Source organism: Syngnathoides biaculeatus, chromosome 19 (assembly GCF_019802595.1).
Source record: "Syngnathoides biaculeatus isolate LvHL_M chromosome 19, ASM1980259v1, whole genome shotgun sequence".
In the NCBI taxonomy this organism is placed as follows: domain Eukaryota; kingdom Metazoa; phylum Chordata; class Actinopteri; order Syngnathiformes; family Syngnathidae; genus Syngnathoides; species Syngnathoides biaculeatus.
This window is the reverse complement of record NC_084658.1, coordinates 1-26,114: the sequence shown is the minus strand read 5'-3', so window position 1 is coordinate 26,114 and position 26,114 is coordinate 1. Positions and strand designations below refer to the sequence as shown.

Here is a 26,114-nt window from a genome sequence, read left to right as displayed (position 1 = left end):
ACACATTTCCATCTCTATCTCAAATCACTCTAAACTGCTGCACATCCTTCTCATATCTATCCCTCAGTCTGGCCAACCTGTCAATATCCTTTTCTCCTTCTTTAGTGTCCAACCTGGCATGTATATCCTCATATGCCTCTTGTTTAGTATTCGCCATCTCTACCTTTGCCCAACGTCATGTCTCAAGTATTCATTTTGCCTTTCCTCAGTCCTCCCTGTCCTGCTTCCTCTCCGCTAACCTCTTTCATTGGATGGGTTCCTGTACTTTGCGGTTCCACCACCAAGTCTCCTTCTCCTCTTTCTAACCAGAAGACAAACAGAATACTCTCCTGCTAGACTCTCTGATGACCTTAATTGTAGTGGTCCTGTCTTCCAAGAGTTCCTCCTGTGTTACCTCTTCTGAAAGGCGGGATGACACTCTTTCTTTCTCAGCTTCCACCACATGGTTTTCTGCACTCCCTTTGCCTTTTTAATCTTCCCATGACCAGATTCATCTTACACACCACCATCTTATGCTGTCTCACTACACTTTCATCTACCACTACAGTCTATAACCTCCTTCAGTGTACATCCATCCATTTTCTACCACTTTTCCGGGTCAGGTCGCGGGAGAAGTAGCTTCAACTGGGATACCCAGGGTTCCCTTTCCCCAGCCACCTCTTCCAGCAGGATCCTGAGGCGTTCCTAAACCAGGCGAGAGACATAGTCTCTCCAGTGTGTCCTTGGTCGTCCCCGGGGTCTCTTTCCGGTGGGACATGTCCGGAACACCTCACCAGGGAGGTGTCCGGGATGTTGCAGATCAGATGCCCCACCCACCTCATCTGGCTCTTCCCGAATCACCGAGTTTCTCACCCTATCACAAAGGGAGAGCCCGGACACCCTGTGGAGGAAACTCATTTCGGCCACTTGTATCCAGGATCTTGTTCTTTCGGTCACGACCCACAGCTCGTGCCCATAGGGGATGGTCGGAACGTACATCAACTGGTAAATTGAGAGCTTCACCTTTCAACTGAGCTCCCTTTTAACCACAACGGACTGATACAAAGTCCGCATCATGCAGACGCTGGATCGATCCGTCTGTCGATCTTCCGCTCCATTCTTCCGTCACTCGTGAGCAAGACCCCAAGATACCTGAACTCCCCCATTTGGGGCAGGAGCGCATCCCTGACCCGGAGAGGGCACACCACTCTTTTCCAACTGAGGACCATGGTCTCAGATTTGGATTAATTCATTCTCATCCCACCCGCTTCACAGTTGGCTGTGAACTGCTCCAGTAAGCATTGGAGATCACGGCTTGATGAAGCAAACAAAACCACATAATCTGCAAAGTGGAGAGATGTGATGCTGAGGCCAACAAACCGGACACACTCCATGCTTCGGCTGCGCATATAGATTCTGTCAATAAAAGATATGAACAAAATCGGTGACAAAGGGCAGCCTTGGCGGAGTCCAACTCTCACCGGAAACAAGTCCAACTGATTGCTGGTAATGTGGACTCTCATTCAACTAAGTCTTCTCTGAGATAAAGTTGAAGCTTTCTGCTTGACACAGGCAGAAATATTTTTACGGAGTTAAAAGCCTACTTTCATTGAGTAGCGACAGAACTGCAGTCTGGTCTGGCTGTCGACAACGACTCCAACGCCCACAGTGCATGCACCGCGAATGGCGAAGGAGGAGGCAGAAGTGCACATGCGAATCAAGTCTGGATATACGTGTGTATATATATTTTTTCCATTCATATATAGTGTTCCTGGCAGCACGGTGGAACAGCTGTAAAGCAATGGCCTTACAGTTCTGAGGACCCCAGTTCAATCCCAGCCCCGCCTGTGTAGAGTTTGCACATTCTCCCCATGCCCACATGGGTTTTCTTGGGCCCCTCCAGTTTCCTCTCACATCCCAAAAAACATGCAACATTAATTGGACACTCTAAATTCCCCCTAGGTGTGATTATGAGTGCTAGTCTTGTTTGTCTCCATGTGCTCTACGATTGGCTGGCAACCAGTTCTGGGTGTTCCCTGCCTCCAGCCTGCTGACAGCTGGGATAGGCTCCAAACACTCCTGTGACCCTTGTGAGGATAAGTGGCTAAGAAAATGGATGGATTACAGGATAAGGGTTTTGAACTTTAGACATGCTTTTAGACACCAGTATTATTTTGAGCACAACTGTTTATCACAAGATGTTAAACCGTTTCTTGTTCCTGTAGGGTTAGTTTGGACCCTAAAGCCCAGAAGTTGGTTGGGGGCACTTCGCTATTTTCTGTCCCAATTCAGCCCAATACAAAAAAGGAAGTCTTGCAGATGAAAACCCAGCAGACGCTCTTAAGATGCCATTGGCACAGTAAGTCTAATTTTATACATGTTTATTTCCTTGTTTGTTCTCCTTAAAATGATCAAAAACATATATATAAAAATATAAATAAGTACAAATGATAATGCTTTAGTCAGGCTGTCCTCACTGAAATTTCATGAAAATCCACTGAGAAACAATAACAATAACAATAATGAAATTTTGAACATCCTAATTAACCAGGAAGGTCCCAACTTTTTGTTCTTTTCGTTTTATCAATACCACAATTAGTTTATATTCCCAATCTTTAAATGTTCATAACTTTTATGTTATTTGAACTATTGAGATCATTTAAGTAATATTTAAAGGGTTTTCAAATCCCTTTCCAATGATAGAATATATGTCACACCTAATATTCGGCATGTTTTTGCTGAAAATAATCAAGTGGCTTATCAGGATGATTGGGTTGTAATGTCTTTTAAGTGGCGCATTAATTTTTTTAGCATCATGCTGTCCGCTGCCAACAGTTTTTTTTCCTTTCCTCGTCTCCTACTGTAGTCACAGTGAAGCCAAATGCTACATACACTTCGTCATATTTCCTCGTCTTAGTTTTCGGGTGACTTTCTTTTGTCTCATTGTCTTTGTCTCTCTCTGCCTTTCTTTTAATCCCTGTTGAAAAAAATCATGTTGTTTCTTATGGGTTTGTTTAAATGTACTTCAGGTCGCCTGCTTGTTGCAATAAAAAAACGTGACACTATAGACACTAATACTCCCTGTGGACACTCTGACAATGAGAGCGCCACTGCCAACTATTGTAGTGGCTGTGCAATTACACTTTAGTCTAGTCTGAAAAAAAAAGCATGTTCCCTGGAGTCATACATGTCCCCCCCCCCCCCCTTCACACATTACGCGGGGCGCTCCCCACTATTTGAGAAGCACTGTTGTAGGTTAATGTGAGTGCGAATAGTTTTTCATTCCGTTGGCAACCACTTCAGTGTGTAGAACGTGCTAGGGTAGGCACAGCCACAACACTCATAAGGATAAGTTGCTCGGACAATAGATGGAAGGATGGATTATTATTATGATGGCGTGAATGCTGAAGAGATTTTATTCATTTATCAAAAAAATCCATCGCTGTGTTGTTTTGTATTTGTCATCTTGAGTGAAACTCTCACATAGGCTGATGTCAAAGCTAACACTAGCAGACATCAATGTCCTGCTATTTCGCTGCAATTCAGAAGAACAAGAGGATGGTGGAGGCTGTTATAATATTCCAGGATGGGGAACCTTCAAATATGCAGGCCTGCAAGGTAAGTGATATTGGAGTGCAGTAAATCCTTCCACATTCTTGATACGACATCTTCTGATTCACCTTATGAACAGATATTTTCAGATAGATAATTTATTTTTCATTGGAGTTATCATGATTGTCAATTAGTCAGAGATTTTGCTATACGCTAACAGCTCGGGACCATAAGTGAGGGTTGGAAAGTCGATCGACTGGAAAATTGAGAGCTTCTCTTTTCGATTTTACTCCCTCTTTACCACAGCAGACCGATACAAAGTCTACATCACTGCAGATCCTGGACCAAGCCGCCTGTCGAACTGCGGCTCCATTATTTCCTCACTTGTGAACAAGACCGGAAGATACCTGAACTCCTCCACTTGGGGGAGGATTTCATCTCCGACCTTGAGAGTGCCACTACCCTTTTCTGACAGAGGACCATGGTATCAGATTTGGAGGTGATTTTTCTCATCCCATCCGCGTCACGCTCTGCTGTGAAATACTCTTGTGAGAGTTTGAGGACGCTGCTTGATGAAGTCAACAGAACCACATCACCTAAAAAAAGCAGAGATGCAATTCTGAGGTCACCGAACCGGACCCCTTCTACACCTTGGCTGTCCGTTGCGATTCTGTCCATTAATGTTATGAATAGAATCCGTGACAGGGACAGCCATGGTGCAGTCTAAAACTCACCGTAAATATGTCTGACTTACTGCCTACAATGTGGACCAAACTGTGACACCAGTCATATAGGAACCTGCCAGGTTTACTCAACCAATGACAGTTTGAAGTACGATATCATAGATTACATGAGTAGTGTGCTGGGTTCACGCAACCTAGGACATTTAAAGTACGATTTTCTCTCAAGGAAGGAAGACAAGAGGAACTTTTGCTCGCAAGGAGAACGTAAAGGATGTGTACAGTTACAATCTCTTGGCCGTTCTGGCCACATTAAGCACATTAAGCATGAGAAAGAGCATTAAAAGCAAAACAAGAGAGCAAATATGAGAACTTTATGCACAATTAATCCAACATTTCTCTCCTGTTTATCTATTATCTGCTCAAATTCTCTAATCACCTAAAATAGTCACTTTGCTATAATTTCAACTATCCATTCATCTTTATGATAAAGAACATGATTACACTGAGAGGAAAAATATTTGGTTTATGCATTGTCGTCATAACAGCCAGGATCTGGAAACACATCAGGCAAGTCAGATGGAATACTCTCTCATAACGATCCGTCCCCAGCAAAGGATACATCTGCGCCATTTTGTTCTCCATGGGTGAGATTGCTGTGATAAATATTCTGTTTCGGAGAGACCACAGACAGAGAATTACAGCAAAATCCACACAAGGTCAAAATGGCTGCGAAAACCGATAATAGAAATTAAAATAGATGAGATGAGCGCTTTATATCTGTCAAACACACATCCAATTGTCTCACATGTAGGTGTCAACACTAAATGCTCCTTCATCTTGCAGGCCTTCTCGAGCCCTGGTCAGACTTCTATCAGCAGCTGTATTGTTCGGAATGAAGGTGCAATGTTGTTCCCCAAAGAGAGCGCAGACACCACTTTTTCAGCCAGGATCATGTCCACAGCTGTTCGGTTTTTGGTAAATAAGTGGCTGCGAGTTGTTCATGTTCCGCCTCAAAACCGAGTACCATTTCCCAATTTTGGACACTGTAGTGGATGTACTTTATTCTCTCCACATTCTTGTTGGTTGTACAACACCAACAGAGTAAAGACTCGAATACAGTTGTGACTTGGTCAGACAAATTATACTCATTTGGAACACTACGAGGACCACAAATGGCGTCAGTGTATGTTGGATTGTTGTCCTCTTGCCAGACAGCTGCTTTTTTGCCAATGCCAACTGCTTGGGTAAAATGGCATGTACAGCAGAAGTTAGTTCATAAGCAGACATTGGGTGAATGGATAACAGTAGAAGCAAGGTTTTAGAGCAGAGTATACAGTCACATTTCTAGGTCATTTATCGAAAGGTCTATCCCCACACCGCCACCAGATGTCACTGCGCGACAATAGTTTGAACAAAATATCAACTTCAAACATAGTTTTACATGTTAAGATGACTGGTTTCCCAGTTTACTTCCTTTCCCTTATAATTAAATGCATGTAAAATTGTTGGTGGCGACATCTCTAGAAAACGATGGTTTTTGTTTTTCAAAAGAAGTCAATGGATATACTGAATCCCATTGCTTGCACTCACCATGAGAAACTGTTTTGGTCATTAATTCTGTGGTACAGTTATCAGGTAATAATGCGGGAATGACTTGCAACAACAGTCTTGGACTCATGCAAACTACGTAATATTTTCATGAAGCTTTTACTCGTTCTTCCACCATAAAAATCCACTGATTATTTTGTCCTGAAACTCCTGGAGCTACCTGAAACCAATCGTCCATAGTGACGTCTTCAGCTATTAGGATACTTCCACCTTTAGTAGACGTCCGAAGTGGCATTCCAGGTTTTGCTCGATTTCCATAACACAATGCTACGTCAAATTGAGGGCCCCTTCCGCTAGTCTAGGCCCATTACCTTATAGGAAGGCATACTGGTTGGTTTGATTGCTACTTCAAAATTAGACTCCTGCTAGTTTTATTCATGCTAAACTTCTCTCTGTGGTATCGCGCTGGGTCTAGTGACCAGCTGGACCAATAATCACTAGTCTCGCTAATGAGATGTCCCCATCCAACATCAAAAACGTTGCTTACCATTCGTATTCTACTCCCCAGTTTTGCCCATTATCCTCTGCTACATAAGTAAGTACAGAGTGAGGAATTATAATTAAGGCAGTTTGATTATGTGGAGAAAAAAACAGCAATCCAATGTCTAGTCTGGATACTATGTCCATAGTTTTCGTCTGTCATTTCTCTTTTAGTACAGTCTAATGTTTTTGACCCAGGTGGTTTCATAGCTGTAATTCTAGTACTGTGTATGTGTACAGGTTGTCCTCATAGGTACCACACAAACAGGAAAAGTAGAATAGTTGTCAACGTCGCCATCCAACACATAATAGCAGAATTTTACCATTTCGTCGCCATTATGATAGTGGACTCACTCCCTTAAATGTGTTGGGCAGGTTGTTTTCTTCACTGGGTTGAGATGACATCACTCTAAATACCACTGCCTCCTTTGTAACCGGACTTACAGCACCCTTAGCAGTGCGAGTGAGAGCAACTATCTTACAAATAGCCAACAAAACAAATAGTCTTTATTATTAACAATGGTTTCACAATCAAGAACCTCCTTACAATAAGACAAATGTAACCACGTCGATCTTTCTGCTATTTTTACAGCTGTAGGGGTTGTCAGGAGTACTTGATATGGACCTTCCCACTTGAGTGAATATGCCCATGTCGATCTTTCTGCTATTTTTACAGCTGTAGGGGTTGTTAGGGGTACTTGATATGGACCTTCCCACTTGGGTGAATACCAGTCTTCTTCTTCTTCTTCTTTTCCTTTCGGCTTGTCCCGTTAGGGGTCGCCACAGCGTGTCATCTTTTGCCATCTTAGCCTATCTCCTGCATCTTCCTCTCTAACCCCAACTGCCCTCATGTCTTCCCGCACCACATCCATAAACCTTCTCTTTGGTCTTCCTCTCGCTCTTTTGCCTGGGAGCTCCATCCTCAGCATCCTTCTACCAATATACTCACTCTCTCGCCTCTGAACATGTCCAAACCATCGAAGTCTGCTCTCTCGAATCTTGTCTCCAAAACATCCAGTTTGGCTGTCCCTCTAATGAGCTCATTTCTAATCCTATCCAACCTGGTCACTCCGAGCGAGAACCTCAACATCTTCATTTCTGCCACCTCCAGTTCAGATTCCTGTTGTTTCTTCAGTGCCACTGTCTCTAATCCGTACATCATGGCCGGCCTCACCACTGTTTTGTAAACTTTGCCCTTCATCCTAGCAGACACTCTTCTGTCACATAACACACCAGACACCTTTCGCCAGCTGTTCCAACCTGCTTGGACCCGTTTCTTCACTTCCTGACCACACTCTCCATTGCTCTGTATTGTTGACCCCAAGTATTTGAAGTCGTCCACCCTCGCTATCTCTTCTCCCTGTAGCCTCACTCTTCCCCCTCTACTTTTCTCATTCACGCACATATATTCTGTTTTACTTCGGCTAATCTTCATTCCTCTCCTTTCCAGTGCATGTCTCCATCTTTCCAATTGTTCCTCTGGATGCTCCCTGCTTTCACTGCATATGACAATATCATCTGCGAACATCATGGTCCAAGGGGATTCCAGTCTAACCTTATCTGTCAGCCTATCCATTACCACTGCAAACAGGAAGGGGCTCAGAGCTGATCCCTGATGCAGTCCCACCTCCACCTTAAATTCCTCTGTCACACCTAAGGCACACCTCACCATTGTTCTGCTGCCATCATACATGTCCTGTACTATTTTAACATACTTCTCTGCCACACCAGACTTACGCATGCAGTACCACAGTTCCTCTCTTGGTACTCTGTCATAGGCTTTCTCTAGATCCACAAAGACACAATGTAGCTCCTTCTGACCTTCTCTGTACTTTTCCACGAGCATCCTCAAGGCAAATAATGCATCTGTGGTACTCTTTCTAGGCATGAAACCATACTGTTGCTCGCAGATACTTACTTCTGTCCTGAGTCTAGCCTCCACTACTCTTTCCCATAACTTCATTGTGTGGCTCATCAACTTTATTCCTCTATAGTTCCCACAGCTCTGAACATCCCCTTTGTTCTTAAAAATGGGAACTAGAACACTTTTCCTCCATTCTTCGGGCATCTTTTCGCCCGCGAGTATTCTGTTGAATAAGTTGGTCAAAAACTCCACAGCCATCTCTCCAAATTGCTTCCATACCTCTACCGGTATGTCATCAGGACCAACTGCTTTTCCATTTTTCATCCTTTGTAGTGCCTTTCTGACTTCCCCCTTGGTAATCATTGCCACTTCCTCGTCCTTCACACTTGCCTCTTCAACTCTTCCTTCTCTCTCATTTTCTTCATTCATCAACTTCTCAAAGTATTCTTTCCATCTATTTAGCACACTACCGGCACCAGTCAACACATTTCCATCTCTATCCTTAATCACCCTTACCTGCTGCACATCCTTCCCATCTCTATCCCTCTGTCTGGCCAACCTGTAGAGATCCTTTTCTCCTTCTTTCGTGTCCAACCTGGTGTACATGTCTTCATATGCCTCTTGTTTAGCCTTTGCCACCTCTACCTCTGCCCTACGTCGCATCTCGATGTACTCCTTTCGCCTCTCCTCAGTCCTCTCAGTATCCCACTTCTTCTTCGCTCATCTCTTTCCTTGTATGACTCCTTGTATTTTGGGGTTCCACCACCAAGTCTCCTTCTCCCCTTTCCTACCAAACGACACACAAAGTACTCTCCTGCCTGTCTCTCTGATTACCTTGACTGTCGTTGTCCAGTCTTCCGGGAGCTTCTGCTTTCCATTGAGAACCTGTCTTACCTCTTTCCGAAAGGCCGCACAACATTCTTCCTTTTCTCAGCTTCCACCACATGGTTCTCTGCTCTACCTTTGTCTTCTTAATCTTCCTACCCACCACCAGAGTCATCCTACACGCTACCATCCTATGCTGTCGACCTACACTCTCCCCTACCACTACTTTACATTCAGTAACCTCTTTCAGATTACATCATCTGCACAAAATATAATCCACCTGCGTGCTTCTACCTCCGCTCTTGTAGGTCACTATATGTTCCTCCCTCTTCTGAAAATAAGTGTTCACTACAGCCATCTCCATCCTTTTTGCAAAGTCCACCACCATCTGTCCCTCGAAGTTCCTTTCCTGGATGCTGTACTTACCCATCACTTCTTCATCGCCCCTGTTTCCTTTACCAATATGTCCATTACAATCTGCACCAATCACAACTCTCTCGCTGTCTGGGATGCTCAGAACTACTTCATCTAGTTCCTTCCAGAATTTCTCTTTCTACTCTAGGTCACATCCTACCTGTGGTGCTTAGCCGCTAACCACATTATACATAACACCCTCAATTTCAAATTTTAGTCTCATCACTCGATCTGATACTCTTTTCACCTCCAAGACATTCTTAGCCAGCTCTTCCTTTAAAATAACCCCTACTCCATTTCTCTTCCCATCTACTCCGTGGTAGAATAATTTAAACCCTGCTCCCAAACTTCTAGCCTTACTACCTTTCCACCTGCTCTCTTGGATGCACAGAAAATCAACCTTTCTCCTAATCATCATGTCAACCAACTCCTGAGCTTTTCCTGTCATAGTCCCAACATTCAAAGTCCCTACACTCAGTTGTAGGCTCTGTGCATTCCTCTTTTTCTTCTGACGCTGGATCCGGTTTCCTCCTCTTCTTTGTCTTCGACCCACAGTAGCTGAATTCCCACCGACGCCCTGCAGGTTAGCAGTGCCGGGGGCGGGCGTTGTTAACCCGGGCCACGACCGATCCGGTATGGGATTCTTTAGATGAACGCTCATATTTGTTTGGCACAGTTTTTACGCCGGATGCCCTTCCTGACACAACCCTCTGCATTTATCCGGGCTTGGGACCGGCCTACAGATTGCACTGGTTTGTGCCCCCATAGGGCTGCATTGGGTGAATACCAGTGCTTCTTCTTAATGCTTCTCACCAAGACCCACTGTTCTGGTTCCACCAAAGTGGTGTCATGTTAACCTCAATATGTTGGGATGTTTTGTTGGAAAAAGTTGAGAATGCATCTATTATGACCAAGCAATACTTTTTCCCTTCATTTTGACTTGGGTTCTGTCTAGTGCAAGTCAAGCATGCGCTACAAATTTTTTTTGTATATGTTGATTTACCTGTCCTACCATCCCTTCTGTTGAGATATGCGTTAGCCCATGGCTCAATATAGCAGCCTATATATATATATATATATATATATATATATATATATATATATTTTTTTTTTTTTTTGGCGTAGGATAGGGTTATTGTTTGGTCATGCATAGATGTCATTTTTTAGTATGGCCCATTTTTCTTACATGCTACCTGTTCCGCTATCGGACTCTGTTGCATTTCTTTTAGCGTGTCTTTTTCTAGATTTGTAGCTGTGTCATTTATCATTATTTGAGTTTCTCGATGCAGTTTTCTTTGCTGTTTTATCCGTGAAAGCATTTTCCAATGAAATCATCTTTGTTTGATGTATTTGGAAAGCATTTGCATACAGCAACTGTTTTTGGCAGTTGTATTGCACTTAGTAATTCAACTAACAATTTTACGTGTTACTTTTTTCCTGTGGATGAAATCAAATCAAATCTAATCAAAGCTTTTGCTTTTTGCCATTTTCTCTGCCAATTCTTGGCAGTCGCGTTTTCTTCCGTCCTCCAGAAGTGGTAGCAATGGTGCTGGGTTGAGAGTTGTTCATCTTTCTATTGTGACGTGGTTGTGACAACAGCGTCGCCGGGCATGCGAGGTCTCTGTCTAGCGATAGAAATGTTATGTTTGTCTGTTAAGAAGAAGCAAGAGCAATGCCTAGACTGTGGAGGAACATGCGCCACCAGAGGGTGGAGCAAAACAATTGGTGCACTCACCTCCACAGCCATTGATGCCGCTAAGACTGGTCTCCCACAGTGAGGAAGTTCACACGCTATTCTGTCTAATTTGGATGAAAAATTAGCCATCAATTTCATTTTATTTCCATGTCTTTTCGTCAAAACTGAGGTCAAAAAATGACCATTACAATCGACCATTTTATAAAAGGTGTGATCATAATTTGGCATGGCTGTGCTTAACATTAAAGCTTGTTTTATATCGCAGAGTGCCTTCTCAGCTTCTTCCTTCCATTTCAACAATTATGTCATCTTTAAGTCTTCCTACATCATCCAGCGGGCTGGAAACCAGGCCCAGAAAGGGTCTTTAGACTCAGAAGGAATCTGCCGTGGCTATAGTCTTTTTGGTATTCAATACACCCCCTGGAAACCTCAGGTGTCCTGGGATCCAGCTCAAGGGACCAAGATAAAGTGCTACTGACGCCAAAATCATGAAATTTAGTATGTTGTTCACCCCAAAAAAAATCAGCCAGAATAGAATCATCCGTTTGTTCAGAGCACGTCAGAATGTTGCCGTATATTGATTATTATTATTTTTTTTTATACTCTCGCACCATGAAAAATCTGTGGACTGTGTGTGGTTGAAGAAGAAACTATAAATGACGTATTTTGCAGTCAACTTCCGTACTTCCTTACCAGGGCGGCAGGGCTATGTGAGCCCCTGCTGTTTGAACACACCCTCCGGTCCCCCTTCTTAAAAAAGCAGGACTACCACCCCAGTCTGCCAATCCAGAGGCACGGTCCCCGATGTCCACGCAACGTTGCAGAGGTGTGTTAACCAGCACAGCCCCACAACATCCAGAGCCTTGAGCAACTCTGGGCAAAACAATCTACCCATGGCCTTGCCACCAAGGAGCTTTTTAACCACCTTGGTGACCCCAACCCCAGAGATAGGAGCCCGCCTCAGAGAGCCCAGATTCAGCTTTTTCATTGGAAGTTATCTCAGTGGAATTGAGCAGGTTTTCAAAGTATTTTCCCCACCGGCTCACACACAACCTCCTGAGTCGGGGTCAGCAGCGCTCCATCCACACTATACACAATGTTGACAGTGCACTGCTTCCTCATCCAGAGATGCCGGATGGTGGACCAGAATTTCTTTGAAGCAGTCTTGAAATCTTTCTTCATGGCCTCATTGAATTCCTCTCATGACCGTGTGTTTGCATCAGCTACACCATAGCTACATTGCACTTTTCCAACTGGTACCCATAAGCTGCCTTGGGAGATAGGGTTCCTTCTTCAGCTTGCCTCACTGTTCTCCAACATCTTTGAGAATTGACACCACGACAGGCACCACTCACTCTACGGCCACAGCTCTGGGTGGCTTTCTCAGTAATAGAAGCGCGGAACATAGTCTATTCGAACTCAGTGCTCCTTGCCACCCCTGGAAAGTGAGCAAAATTTTGTTGGAGATGAATTAAAACTCCTTCTTACGGGATTCTGCCAGCTGTTCCCAGCAGACCCTCACAATACATTTGGCCTTGCCACGTCCGACCGGAACCCCACCACCATTGTAGCCAACTCACCACCAGGTGGTGACCATTTGACAGCTCTGTCCCTCTTTTTACCCAAGTCTCCAAGACATGTGGCTGCAAGTCCGATGACACGACCACAGTCGATCATCAAACTGCGACCTAGGGTGTCCTGGTGCCAAGTGCAATGTGGGCACCCTCATGCTTCAATAGGGTGTTCATTATGGAGAACCCATGATAAGCACAGACGTCAGGTAAGCGAACACCGCTCGGGTTCTGATTGGGGGACCATTCTTTCCAATCACAGCCTTCCATGTCTCATTGTAATTGACCCCTCCGTGGATATTGCGCAATCCACGTCACTGACCAATCAGAGGCCAGAGATCTGCATAAACCAAAGCCCGTTTTTGCTCCCGCCATTTTTTCAGACAACATTGCATGGTCCAGTATAGGTTTAGTTAGCGTTTTATCGCACATTTGGGTTATTTAACAAAAAATATGGTTAAGAGGTGTAGTCACGGACTTTGTAATAGTGACGACGGGTATCCTGAAAGGCTAGTTGGTGGAATTCAATTCGTACCCTTTCCAAAACCGAAGACCCAGTACGAAAAATGCCTTCGATGGATCAAACTTTGTGGAAGACCGCATCATCAACTAAATCCATCTAATATCAACCGGAACACATATGTTTGCACGAAGGTATGCCCTACATTTGATTTTCAATACATGTCTCGTATAAATGAATTTGAAGTTCTTCGCTAGCATAACACTGCTGCGTGTGAAAGATTGACACACTGACTATCTAGTCAGAACGTGTTGACCTTACACGCTGGGCTCTTCGAGAGAGAGAGAGAGAGAGAGAGAGAGATATGAGATGAGATTCCATGTCCCTAGAGCCACCTCAACAGACGATCAACCACAAAAGCATCTACTGGACCAGTGTGACATTCGGCCAAGCAAGCTGGGACAATGCACAGGTTGAAATAAAGAAATAAAAGGTTTCTTATTTTCCCTAAATTTTACACGCATAAAAAGAGATCTGACAAAGTCTTAAGTGACAAATTAGTATGATTTTGAACACTGTAATTTAAGTAACACAGGTGTTTCCACCATCATCTTCTTTCCTCTTCTTCAATGCTAAGTCGATTGGAGACGACGCGAAAATACGTCTTATAGCACGACGCCCAGAGTTTTGTCCGATAACATGAAACATTTAGAAGGTGATAATAAATGAAGATACGTAGAAAAATGAGAAACACTTGGCATAGAGGACCCATATTTAAGGCCGAAGTCGCCGATAAGAAATTAGACCATGACCCCGCTTCCGGTAGTCTTGGACAACTGGATCTACACATGTATCTGGTGAGTAAGTCGTTGAGATTTACATGGAAGAGGTTGAAAGCGTAGAAAAGTCTGGATGCATACAAATACTTCGTTGTTGGATCGGTTCTTAATCAAGGATAAATTACACATAGTGATGGAGCCACTCAGATTTTTTTCAATACAAATACAAATATTTAAATAAATGACCCCTGATTTTACACAAACTTGCAATCATTAACTTTAATTGGGGGAAAAAAAAAGACAACGAGTTGGTTCCTCAATACACAAAGCGTGTTGTGGTCACACGTTAAACTTTGGTAAACTTCTCCCTGATATCTTTTTAAATATGCATTGTTCTCAATGAGTCCAATGCGTATTTAAAAAATGAAAATAAAGTGCTGCGATAGGCTTCAGCCCCCATACATGAACGCACATTGCGGCCACGCGTTGAACTTCGGTAAACCTCTGTTTGACCAATGTTTTTTCTTTTTTTAAATACGCATTGGACTTATTTGAGAACAATGCATATTAGAAAAAAGGAAAGAGGTTTACCAAAGATTAACGTGTGGCCGCAACACGCTTCGTGTACGTTGTAGACGACTCGCTTATTTTTTTTTTTTTTTTTTTTTTTTTTTAAACGCATTTTTCTCAAATGAGCCAAATTGGCATGATGAATACTTCTTGGGAATCTGAGATTGAGAAAAATAATTCCTACCTGAAGTGAAGTCGTGTGTATTTGGTTGGGCACCATCCATCACGTTTGATTGCCGAAATCCATCATCTTTTCTTGTCTTTTCAGCTGGTATTTCATAGAATGATTTCTTTGAATATCTCTCTCGTCTGTTGTAACAATGAACAGCACAACAAGTCTCGGGCATTGTGAATATTCTGCTTCAGTTCAATGTCCCCCACACTGTCGAGCAGCTCTTTTTGACCAGCAATATGGCGTTGTGAAATGTTGATATCACGTGCACAAGCTCTGTACATGCGACATAGAATATTAGTCTTAATTAATCCCACAATGGGGAAACCCTATTGTTATCAGTTCATAAATAATGTGGTTTTGTCAATGCAGGTGTAATGTCAGTTTTGGCTGATATTCGTGCCAACAATGACCTTGGGCATCCGGTCTGTTCTAACCTCAGACAAGGAGACTGGTTAATGGACTATATCGCCAATAGACTGATACATAGAGAAGGACCTCTGGCACAGGTAAAGCCTTAACAGCCTTAAAAGGGCTTCATATATGCATGAACATGAGAGACAAAGAAAAAGAATTACTCCCATTAAAATCCTCTGTGGCACGGTTGAGGACCTGGAAAACATTGGCCTCACAGTTCTGATGATCTGGGTTCAGTCCCAGCCCTCCCTGTGTGGAGTTTGCATGTTCTCCCCGTGCCTGTGTGGGTTTTCTCCGGCACTCCGGTTTCCTCCCACATCCCCAAAACATGCAACATTAATTGGACACTCTAAATTACCCCTAGGTGTGATTGTGAGTGCAGCTGTATGTCTTGATGTGCCCTGTGACTGGGTTGCAACTAGTTCATGGTGTACCTTGCGTCCTGCCCGTTGACAGCTGGGATAGGCTCCAGCACTCCCATGACCCTTGTGAGGATAAGCGGCTAAGAAAAGGGATGGATGGCTGGATGGATGGATGGATTGATAAAATCCTCTCAGTAAAATCTGACTTGTGTAATTGAAAAATCATCATGACTATGATTTGTCTTCAGGTTGGACAATGGCTGGAGGCAATGTTTACTTATCTGAAGCACATCCCACGTTATCTTATCCCCTGTTACTTTGATGCAATCCTTGTATCCACTTTCACCACAGCTCTGGATGCAACTTACAAACTCATGTCAAGGTAGTTGTTTTGTAATCATGCAACTTTGAAGTCTATTTTATATGATTATTAAATCAAAAAATAACCTCAAGTCTAAGTATATTTTATGTTTTATTTTTCAGTTTCATTCAGAGTGGCTCTAGCTTTGTACGACACTTGGCTTTGGGTTCTCTTCAGATGTGTGGTGTCGGACGCTACCCTGGTCTTCCTTCTCTTTCAGTCAAAATTGCGAATGTTCCATATTGCGTCAGCTCAATAACTGGACAGAAGGAGCAGTGCTGCGTAACAGTGGCTGCAGGTCACCAAACTATTAACGCATGAAAATTTTCCCAAACAAAATCTAGTATTATTAAAAAAATTACATTTTGTTCCTACTAGCACTGATTCAAATCTGTTTTAGGTCTTCCCCATTTCTGTACTGGAATTTTTCGTTGCTGGGGCAGAGATACTTTTATTGCTCTCAGAGGACTGATGCTGTTGACTGGGAGACACACTGAAGCCCGGTATGCATTTGTGTGTGCGTGCATGTGTGATTCCTGCATCACATGATATTGTTTTCTGAACATATAAAGTAATTGAAAAATCAATGTGTCCTTCTGCTGTGTCCTTAGAAACATCATCTTGGCATTCGCAGGGACATTACGTCATGGTTTGATCCCAAACCTGTTGGGAGAGGGTCGTTTCGCCAGATACAATTGCCGTGATGCTGTATGGTGGTGGCTGCAGTGCCTCCAGGTAGGAGAAAACTGAAATGTACTTATAAAGGCATACTACAGGTGGGTTTAAGGGATTGAAGTTCACAAATACAATTCCACTTTTTTGGACAGACAAAAGGTCTTAGTGTACATTACACTAGTTAAAAATCAAAACTTTAAAGAGACCCATAAATTTCTTCATGATTTTAATACAGTAGGCAAGGCAAGTTTGTTGGTATAGCACAATTCAACAACAAGGTGAGGAAAAGTGCTTTAGAAAGACATCCATCCATCCAATCTTCTACCACTTTTCCGGGTCAGGTCGTGGGATACCCAGACTTCCCTTTCCCCAGCCACGTCATCTAGCTCTTCCAGAGGATCCCGAGGCATTCCCAGGCCAGCCGAGAGACATAATCTCTCCAGCGTTGTCCAGTGTCTTTGTGTCTTGTCAGGGTCTTTTTCCGGTGGGACACCTCACCCATGAGTTGTCCGAAAGGCATCCAGATCAGATGTCCCTCCAACCTCCTCTGCCTCTTATCAATTCAGAGAGCAGCGGCTTTACACTGAGCCCCTCCCGGATGACCGAGCTTCTCATGCTATCTATAAGGGAGAGCCCAGACACCCTGCGGAGGAATTGAAGGTTTAGGGGCAGGGTTTAAATTATTTTATCATGGAGTAGATGGGAAGAGAAATAGAGTAGGGGTTATTTTACAGGAAGAGTGTGGTAAGAATGTCTTGGAGGTCAAAAGAGTACTTCGAGTATCAAGAGATTTTGTGATTAGGCTGAAACTTGAAATCATGTGATTTGCGGCTATACCCTACTGGAAGGATGTGACCTTGAGGTGAAAGAGAAATTCTGGAAGGAACTAGATAAGACACAGAGAGAGTTTTGTCTCTTGTTCTTTGTTCTTGTTGCTTTGTTGTTGTTTGTTCTGAATGTCATACCAGGGCAGCAACGATTGCCAGAGAAAAATGCCATGTGTGTTTTTACATACTTGGCCAATAAAGCTGATTCTGATTCTGATTGGTGCAGACATGTTGGTGAAGGAAACATGATGAGAAATTAATAGACATCCAGAAAGGGAACTTTAGGGACAGATGGTGGAGGACTTTACAAAAAGAACAGAAATGGCAGGAGTGAACACTTTTTCCAGAAGAGGGAGGAACATAGGCAAGACAAGAGTGGAAGTAGAAGCACGGAGGTGGATTACATTTTGTGCAGACGATGTAATCTGAAGCTGGTTACCGAGTCTAAAGTATTGGTAGGGGAGAGTTTAGCTCGACAGCATAGGATGGTAGTGATAGAGATGAAAAAGTGTTGACTGGTGCCAGTCGTGTGCTAAAAAGATGGAAAGAATACTTTGAGAAGTTGATGAAAAAGAGAAATGAGAGAGAGGGAAGAGTACACTTTGATGGACCAGGAAGTGGCAATGATTAGTAAAGGTGAAGTGAGAAAGGCACTATAGAGGATGGAAAATGGAAAGGCCGTTGGTCCTGATGACATACCTCTCGAGGTATGGAAGCAATTTGGAAAGGTGGCTGTGGAGTTCTTGACCAACTTGTTCAGCAGAATAGTAGCAGGTGAGATGATACCCGAAGAATGGAAGAAAAGTGTGCTTTTTCCCATGAACAAAGGTGATTTTCAAAATTGTACAAACTACAGCGGAATAAAGTACATGAGCCACACAATGAAGTTATGGGAAAGTGTAGGGGATGCTAGACTCAGGACAGAAGTATCTGTGAGCAACAGTCTGGTTTCGTGCCTATGAAGAGTACTAAAGATTAATTATTTGCCCTAAGTATGTGAGTGGAAATCTACAAGAAGGTCAGAAGGAGCCACATTGTGTCCATTTATCCAGAGATAGCCTATGAGCCTAAGTCTGATGTGGTGCAGAAATATGTTCGAATAGTACAGCACACGTATGAGGGCAGCAGAACATTGATGAGGTGTCCCATAGATGTGACTGACTAATTTAAGATGGAGGTGCGACTGAATCAGGGATCAGCTTTGAGCCCCTTCCTGCTTTGGATATGCTGACAGATGTGGTTAGACTGGAATACAGTTGGACCATGATGTTCACAGATGACATTGTGAACAATTCGAAACATTCCGGCATGCACTGGAAAGGAGAGGAATGAAGATTAGGTGAAGTAAAACAGAATGTCTGTGAATGAGAAGGGTGGATTGGGAAGAGTGAGGCTCCAGGGAGAAGCTATAGCGAGGGTGGAACAGCTGGTGGAAGGTGCCTGGCGTGTTATGTGACAGAAGAGTCTCCGCTAAGATGAATGTGAAAGTTTATAAAACCGTGGTGAGGCCAGCCTTGATGTACGGATTTGAGATGGTGGCACTGAGGATGGAGCTCCCGGTTAAAAGGGCAAGAGGAAAAGCAAAGAGAAGGTTGATGGATATTGTGAGGGAAGACATGAGGGCTGTTGGTGTTTGAGAGGAAGATGCAGGAGATAGACTTACATGGAAAAACATGGCGCTCAGTGGGGACCTGTAATCATCATTGTGCTCCTTCCCGATGTTCTTGGTTGCTTCAATGTTAAGAATATGCGTAATTTGATAAAAACAAGAGCAGCTGTTCATCTCCCTTGCTTTTGCCTAACATCATGTGCGCCATTTTCATATAAGTTGATCCGTAATGGTAAAGACATAGCAAAATTACGTTTTGGAGTTCCAACATGGTGGGATGGTGAACAACTGGTTAGAGTGTCTGCCTCAGAGTTCTGGCAGGGTTCGAATCCTGCCTGTGCGGAGTTTACATGTTTTCCTGTGCCTGCGTAGTTTTTTTCACTCCAGTTTTCTTCCACATCCCAAAAACATGCATTAATTGGCCTGTAAACGTGATTGTGACTGTGACTGGTTGTTTGTTGTTATGTGCCCTGCGATTGTGTGGCAACCAGTTCAGGGTGTACCCTTTCTCCTGCCCGAAGATAGCTGGGTAGACTCCCGTGACCCTTGTGAGGATAAGCGACTCAAATAATGGATGGATTTGCAACATGTTTAAAAACTGAATATGCTCATTACATTTTTGGATTTATGGGATTCTTCTTCAATTTACTAAAATACATTTTCCATGGGGCGGCACGGTGAATCAGTTGGTAAAGCGTTGGCCTTACAGTTCTGAGGTCCCACACCCGCCTGTGTGGAGTTTGCATGTTCTCCCCGTGCCTGCCTGGGTTGGGGTGGTAGAACCGATTAGGCTATTCACATGTAAAATATGTTTCTACTCATAAAAACTTGACGTTACTCATTGACTTTTAGAGCAGATTAATTTCGTAAGTAGCGGTACCACTGTATTGTAAAACTGGGGTTGGCAGCATTAAAAATAAATCCAAATTTGATTTTTTTTTTTTTTTTGATTACGTTTACTCTGTTGCGTGTGAATTTAAACTAAAATCCCCAAACTCAAACTAGCAAAATATGACAAAGCAGTTGTATTGTGTTTAAGACAATTTAATCACACACACAACAACACAACACAAAAATGAAATAATCAACACAGAATAGAAGTTCAAAGACCGAATAGTTGAGCCAAGCTATGAATAGTCACCAGAGTTGAACAACCAGGCAAATGTTCTTTCCAGTGAATATTCCAAGTTAACAAATGTCCAAATATTTACAAGAATGAAAGGGAGAATGCAGTGTGGCATGTACTTGTCTACTTGTCGAAAGAGTGTTGGTAAGAAGTTCTGTTGACGGTCTTTCTCACTCTTCTTATATAGGCACCTCTCGGAACATTCCAGAATTCCACATCACAAAAGAATCGCATCATAGTAAAAAAAATATGCATAAATATATATATATATATAAATACATAAAAGTAAGAAAGGAAAATAAAAATACACACATAACATCTTATTGATCAAATTATCTGAAAATGTCCCATACCTGTACTTTTTAGGATTACGTCAGCCATGTTCCCCAAGGGTGTTGTATCCTCCAGTTTCCTGTCACACGCATGTACCCAACTGATGATAGTGAGCCCTGTACACCAGGAGAAGTGGTATGTACATCCATGTATTATCATTTGCCACCTCCCAAAATTACTGTCGAGCAAAAACATCTAAATCTAAAAACTTTCAACCATACAACAATATCATAATTAATTATGTATTGAGATATTCAGTGTTTGTGTACAGGAGCAGCCTCTGTATGATGTGATTCAAGAGATTTTGCAACGCCACCTCGATGGAATTTCCTTCAGAGAGCGAGATGCTGGACCCAAGATAGACATGAACATGAGAGACGAAGGTGTGTGTCTTCCATCAGCAAGAGAGAGGCAGAGCGATAGCTCTTCACAGGTCTCATGCACTGCTGATCTTACAAGAGGTTTCTGCAGTGTTGATCAGTGTTGCTCATACTGTCGATCATTGTGTTGACCGCTGCACAATTGATCATTGATGCCGGTTCCTGAACTGATGATCTTTGTGTCGGTCAAGCATGTTGACTCTGTCATGCTGTTTGCTTGGCATCCAGCAGGTTTCCTGAGATGCTATTCAGTTCATCTAACACGAGTTTGACAGACTATGACTCGGGCCTTTAGTGATTCGATCCCCTAATGGCAGGGTTCTTGGGGAGTCAGAGATGTGATGTAGTGTGGTTGCATGGGTGTAGGCTGTTATTGTATTCATTTTATGCAGATTGCCATTGTGGTTGTTTTGGATTCTACTTGAAGGCAAGATCCCCTGTAGTTGGTGATAGTTTTCTGACACGACACTGCCACAATCATATGCAGAAAAATGGTTCTACAGCCTATCTGCATAACATGGTTAATTTCTTTTTTCTTCTTACTTGCTTGTGCAGGACATAGCAGTTAGCAGTGAACCACATCATTTTATAGAACTTGTACAACATTATAGGATGTCAATTGTGGTTAATATTTTCAAAAGTTTAAAATCCATCTAATGCATTTTTGTTTTCAAACAAATCTTGTTTCAAGGTTTAATTTCTGCAGTCCAAGCAGTCCTGTAATTCCAGTTTTGCTTCATTGGGCCACTCTATCAAAGTTTTTGCATAGGCTTTGCAGGTTTTTTCCTTTATCTTGCACTCAGGGAGATACAAATACGTGATTAAATAACCCCAAAGCTGCTCAGGGGACATAGCAATATACCTCTTTCAGAGTAGTGTAGTAGTGATCCACTGTTATTCTCCCTGGTGGTACAGTACACATTCTGATTATATTTGGAGGCTCATGATTGTGTTTTGATCTGTCAAACCCCCCCTAAGTAATGAGTGATTCTGGGTGATTTTGTTCCACTCCAGTTCCCTAACTACCTGGAGTTCACAGTGCCACAGTAATCAACATAATAACCAAGAGTAACGACGACACAATCTTCATTTTCACAATTAAGGCGCAATTGGGTGTCCTTCACCCATATAACATGTGTCACCCATGTCTTTTTCCTCCATACGGTGGAGGACTTGGATGTCATACATCCAAGCGAGCCCAACAAGGGCCCAGCAAGCCCACTTGATGATTGATCCACCACAGCTTTTCTTTGTCCGATCAAAGCAGATACTCCAGTATATTGTCTATTGTGTATTGTTTTGGCAAAAATATTTTTCTGACACCATAAGTAAGGAAGCAATCTTGTCTTTGAGGAATTTGTGTAAAAAGTCTTGGCAAAGAGGGGAAACTGTAGAAGTCTTACCAGTTGTCACCCCTTACTGAAGTCCTGACTAAAAGGCCCTTCGTTGTATTAAAGTGAGAGAGACCAAACAAAAACAAACAAAAAAAATATTGATGTCCAGCTGTACCAGGTTTTACACACGTGGAGCCAGTAAAACAACATAATGATAAAGCATCTAGGGACAAGCGTTATGAACAGCATGATCGGGAGAGCTGGAAGCCACAACAGAACAAAACCTGTGAAAAGTTGAAGTTAGAACTAATAGATATATTTGATATATATGAACTACTTAAAATTTCCAACACATCTGTTTTTCACTGTTACAGGAGTAAGTTTAGTGAATTGGCTAATGGTTGACTTGGGATTTAGGATATTTGTCAGGTAGCCTTAGCAAGTGCTTTCTCAGATGAATGTACTTTGCACTTCTTCTTTTGTTGTAGTTGTGGATAGACTTGCATTTTTTCATTATTAACATTTAACATTTGGAAAAAGGAACGACAAACCTTTTATTAATCTCAATAATCGTAAAGATTGCTACACATTAAATATCACAGTTCCCGATATCCAGAGGTGGTACTGAATAAATCTAGACGCACAGCATTGAAATTTTAGAAGGAATTTAATAGAATATAAATCAAAACATAACTATGAACTACAAGAAAAAATGAAAAGAAACTAAAGAAAAAAAAGAAAATCAGGGGTACGAAAATGGAAAAGAGGATGTGTGTTTGTCTCCTGGGTTAGGATAAATGTGTATTAGCGTTCAAGGCAGTTAGTCCGCGCGGGAGGAACAACGTTGAGGTTTCATGGAAAGATAGTAATTTCACATTAATTATTACACACTGGTGTTGCCCCCTGTAGCAAGCATTGCATTGTGTGACTTCGGGCCGCAGATGGAGTAGTCTTCCTCCGGACCTCAGGAGCACGAAACGAATTTTGGTTGAAGCTGGAAAAATAATGGCAAAGAAAAAAATAATAAAAGAAACATGGGAAAAGTTCTTGTCCCGTTAAGGTGCATGTGTAATTTTCCTGTCAGTTAAACTCATGGTGAACTGAGCTCTGGCGCTCAGTCAGGTGCGTACGGGGCCAGCAGGGAATGCTAGTAGTTGTACACTTCAGCTACGCCGAACGGTCGTAGCTTGGAAAGGAGATGGAGGTGCGTCGCCAGCTTTTGCGATTGAAAAACGGCTTGGCTTGTGGCAGGTGCTCGTGCACGTGTTGCCGCTGACTGCATCATGGACAACAAAGGAAGGGAGACGGGTTTGGCTGCAGCCGGCTGGCTGGTAGGTTGCCACCAGTACCCAAAAAGAGAACAACAGACGCCTAAACAACAAAAGAGCGTGAAATAAAAGAGAAAAGAGTCATAGTTTAAATATGCCGATGGCGGTTCCAAAGGGAGGATGGGCAACTGGGAGCTGGGAGACCACACCCATGGTGGCACAAATGTACCATGTCAAGTTTAAAATCCATCCATCCATTTTCTTTGCCGCTTCTCCTCATGAGGGTCACGGGGAGTGCTGGAGCCTATCCCAGCTGTCAAAGGGCAGGAGGCGGGGTACACCCTGAACTGGTTGCCAGACAATTGGAGGGCACATAGGCACAAACAGCCACACTCACAATCATACCTAGGAGCAATATAGAGTGTCCAATAAATGTTGTATGATTCTGGGATGTAAGAGGAAACCGGAGTGCGCTCAAACAGGTGGGGCCGGGATCGAACCCGGGTCCTCAGAACTGTGAGGCCAACACTTCATCAGTTGATCCACTGTGCTGCCCAAGTTTAAAATCATAAAATAAAAAAAATAAAAAACATTGTTGGTGGCACGCAAATAATAATTGTTTAACTTTGGCGCTGGTACATCAGTCGCTGCCTTTTGAAAATCACATTTGACGCTGATTTAAGTAAAAATTAAGCCACAATTCTCAAAATCTGTTATTCAAAAACAAGTTTAAAAAGCTTATAAAGTTCACACACTAACACAATGATCAAGACATTTGTTAAGAATATTTTTGCAGTGTTCATGGAATATTACAATCTTTTCTTTTGACACAGTTGAATTTAGCTGGGATAGGCTCCAACACTCACTTGTGATGATAAGCAGCTTGGAAAATGGATGGATGGATGGATGGATGGATGGATGGATGGATGGATGGATGGATGACACAGGTCACACTGAGTTTGCGGTTTCTCTCAACGCCAGTGGGTAGTGCCTTCTGTCCATGTTCCTTGAATTATGATTAGGTTGAGGTCTCTTTGATGTCTTCTCAGCCTTTTGCTTAGTCTAGATTGGTGGGACCTTTGGGAGTTCAGACTCAGTTTTCAGGGCATGTCCACAAAACACAGTTGTTATAAAAGTGGATGGAATTTGATTAAGTACAGATATCGATTAAAAAGGTTGATGACAGTAGGCTACCTAATGTTTAGGAATTCTTCCCGTGTGCAGTTGACATGCATAGGCTGTTAAAAAAACGAATATCTAAAAACAAATGCAAATTTATAGTAAACACTACACTGAAACAACAGCGGAACCATGTCAGTGTGTTCTTTTTCCTTCTAGGTTTCAATGTGGCGATTTATGTGGATCCTGCAACAGGCTTTGTCCATGGAGGAAACCGTTTTAACTGTGGCACTTGGATGGATAAAATGGGAGAGAGTGAGCGTGCAAGAAACAAAGGCATACCTGCTACTCCCAGGTAACACAGAAATTCTTATTACATGTGAATTTGCTAAGAAAAAAATCTTCCTATTAGAAAAATAGATTAGTTTGTATTAGATATTAGATTTAAAAAAAAATATTTCCTAGCATATTGACTGATTACCTTTTCTAATGATTTAACTTGTGTATTTTAAGTGCAAAGGTAAACACATGATGACAGCTCTTGTTTGAAAAAGTGAAATGGTTGACTGTATGCTGAAAACAATATTTCTAGACTTATTAGAGTGAAGGTTTCTGTTGTAACCCAAAATGAGGACAAACATCAGATTTAAAAGTAGAATTCACTTAATTTTCACTGCTGCTGCCATTTCTTAGTCACCATTGTTGCTGTTGTTTGGTCAAGTGTGGCTTCCGCTATTACAGCGCTGTTCATTTGAAAGTGCCCCCTACCACTGTTGCCTCTGAGGTGCACAACTGCGCAATTGCGCTTTCATTGCACACTCTCAGCGCACAAGAAAATCTATGTAGCGCTGTGAACGCACTGCAAATGAATTATATATATATACACACACAGTCATATACATTCATACATATACAGTGACTCACATTTGACGAGCGCGACGGCACAAATCTGCACAGTCGAGCACGAAAAATCACGTGCATAAAATTTGTTCCTAGTAGAAAAAATAGATATTGTAAGACGTTGCTTATTTTGTGTAGCCTTGACATTAATGTATGTGTTTATTTCATAAACGTTAGCTAAACAAGTCTGCTCCTAAACAATCAGTCATCACCCGCAAACAGAAAATGCAAGTTAACCATACTGAGCATGTCTGGAAGTGATGCCACAAGCACATATTCAGAGCTTCTTCACGTATTCCAAGCGCATTTGCGTTGAAAGTCATCAGTATAATGAGCCATGCAAAAGGAAATGCAGTTCCACCAGGGGTGCTTAATGCGCCGTTTGCAAGGAAGTTTTGGTTGATCGTGTGACGGCGTGCCCCCACCCAAAAAAAAAAAAAAAAAGACTTTCGACTATCTCCTCGTCGCATGATTCAGGTGTGGCCAATACGTCGAGCGCACACACATAAAGGTGCGTTCTAGCAAGCCGGCCTCCTATTTACGGCTGTCGCGACGATGCTCGCGTACACCCCCCAACCTCCCACCTACCCCGCTAACTATAATAAGTATGAGATTGTGATTGACTTTGACTTGACTAAGTTCCAACGGTCATTTTCCTCATGGTACGCGTTAAGTAATAAGTATTTGAATACCCTGCTATACTGCAAGTTCTCCCACTTAGAAATCATGGAGGGGTCTGAAATTGCGATA

At 42.7% G+C, this 26,114-nt stretch overlaps 1 pseudogene; it reads left to right on the top strand.

Annotated features, from left to right (window-relative positions):
• The first annotated feature begins 1,662 nt into the window (after positions 1-1,662).
• On the top strand, positions 1,663-24,819 carry LOC133493027 (glycogen debranching enzyme-like; annotated as a pseudogene).
• The last annotated feature ends 1,295 nt before the right edge of the window (positions 24,820-26,114 follow it).